This window comes from Populus nigra, chromosome 2 (assembly GCF_951802175.1).
Source record: "Populus nigra chromosome 2, ddPopNigr1.1, whole genome shotgun sequence".
Lineage (NCBI taxonomy): Eukaryota > Viridiplantae > Streptophyta > Magnoliopsida > Malpighiales > Salicaceae > Populus > Populus nigra.
In genome coordinates, this window is record NC_084853.1 from 9,715,974 (window position 1) to 9,718,473 (window position 2,500).

A 2,500-nucleotide genomic window follows, 5' to 3' on the forward strand; every position below is an offset into this window, starting at 1 on the left:
CGGCAGCGCAGATTTTTCGACGAACACGGGCTGGACGGTGGACTGTCCAGGCCAGGCAGGAAAATTCGTCGAGGGGACACGCTGACGAAACAGCGCTGGTTCAGACACGGTGGGCGCAGTGTTGGAATCGGCAGCGCCGAGAAAATCGGCAAAGTCGGCAGAATCGGCAGCAGGTGCTGGCGATGAGTCAGGACGGACTGGATAGTCCAAGGCTCGATGAGAAAGACCGCTGGTTTAGACACTGGGGCAGTGGCAGCCCGCGGGGCAGTGTCGGCAGATTCGGCAGCAGTGTCTGCCGATTCGGCAGCGTTGGCTTGTTGGCGCGGGGGGCCGATGCGAGTGGGGACTTGGGCAGCGGGCAGTGAAAGCAAGAGTTTCCCCGATGCTGCCGGGAAAAACGCTCCCCGGGATGGCCGGGTGAGATGACCCGGCGGCCCGCGACGGGTCATTCAATTCCATGCCCCGTCAACATAACTCCCGATGTACTGTTTGCTTTTTCGGAAGAAGAGATCCATCCCCCCATCCTCGGCCAGCCAAAAACGCTCCAATTAATGGCCGGGTGAGATGACCCGGCGGCCCGCGACGCGTCATTCAATTCCATGCCCCGTCAACATAACTCCCGATGTACTGTTTGCTTTTTCGGAAGAAGAGATCCATCCCCCCATCCTCGGCCAGCCAAAAACGCTCCAATTAATGGCCGGGTGAGATGACCCGGCGGCCCGCGACGCGTCATTCAAATCACTGCCCTATCGGCTACAACTGCTGATGGGTGGGATTAGAGGCCTGCCATGGTGGTGAGGGGCGGCGAGGACCGTGAAAGCTAGAGTTTTTCAGAGGCTGCCAGGAAAAAGGCCCCTCGGGTGGCGGGGTGCGAGGACCAGGCGCGTCATTCAATTCTCTTCCCTATCAACTTGGCTCCCGTTGGCGGGATTGGAGGCCTACTGTTTGTTACAGGGCTAAAATCGTCAGGGGAAGAGCTGACGAAACAATGCTGGTTTGGATGCAGGGGGTAGTGTTGGAATCGGCAGCGCGGACAAAATCGGCAAAGTCGACAAAAAAGACTGTTGGTCTGGACATCGGGGCAGCGGCAGCCATGCCGACAGGGGGGGAAATCGGCAGCGCAGATTTGTGCAGCTGCAGGTTCGTCGGGGAAATCGGCAGCGCAGATTTTTCGATGAACATGGGCTGGAAGATGGACTGTCCAGGCCAGGCAGGGAAATTCGTCAAGGGGACACGCTGACGAAACAGCGCTGGTTTAGACACGGTGGGTGCAGTGTTGGAATCGGCAGCGCCGACGAAATCGGCAAAGTCGGCAGAATCGGCAGCGGGTGCTGGCGATGAGTCTGGACGATTTATAGTCCAGGGCTTGATGGAAAAGACTGTTGGTCCAGACAATGGGGCAGTGGCAGCGCGGATTTGTGCAGCTGCAGGTTCGTCGGGGAAAATCGGCAGCGCAGATTTTTCGACGAACAGGGGCTGGGCGCTGGACTGGCCGGGCCAGGCAGGAAAATTCGTCAGGGGGCCACGCTGACGAAAACAGGGGCTGCGGAGTGGAAAATCGGCAGCGCAGATTTTTCGACGAACAGGGGCTGGACCGGCCGGGCCAGGCAGGAAAATTCGTCAGGGGGGCACGCTGACGAAAAGAGGGGCTGCCGCGTGGAAAATCGGCAGCGCAGATTTTTCGACGAACAGGGGCTGGACTGGCCGGGCCAGGCGGGAAAATTCGTCAGGGGGGCACGCTGACGAAAAGAGGGGCTGCCGCGTGGAAAATCGGCAGCGCAGATTTTTCGACGAACAGGGGCTGGACGCTGGACTGGGCCAGGCAGGAAAATTCGTCAGGGGGCACGCTGACGAAAAGAGGGGCTGCCGCGTGGAAAATCGGCAGCGCAGATTTTTCGACGAACATTCGTCAGGGGGGCACGCTGACGAAAAGAGGGGCTGCCGCGTGGAAAATCGGCAGCGCAGATTTTTCGACGAACATTCGTCAGGGGGGCACGCTGAGGAAAACAGGGGCTGCCGCGTGGAAAATCGGCAGCACAGATTTTTCGACGAACAGGGGCTGGACGCTGGACTGGGCCAGGCAGGAAAATTCGTCAGGGGGCACGCTGACGAAAAGAGGGGCTGCCGCGTGGAAAATCGGCAGCGCAGATTTTTCCACGAACATTCGTCAGGGGGGCACGCTGACGAAAAGAGGGGCTGCCGCGTGGAAAATCGGCAGCGCAGATTTTTCGACGAACATTCGTCAGGGGGGCACGCTGACGAAAGTAGGCTCGTCGTGGAAAATCAGCAGCGCAGATTTTTCGACGAACAGGGGCTGGACGCTGGACTGGGCCAGGCAGGAAAATTCGTCAGGGGGGCACGCTGACGAAAACAGGGGCTGCCGCGTGGAATTCGGCAGCGCACGATGGCTTGAGCAGGTCATGGGTTCGACTTGGCGCGATCTGAAACCTGGACGAGGGACTGTCGACGCTGGACGAGCCAGCGCGGTGGCCTGTCGTGC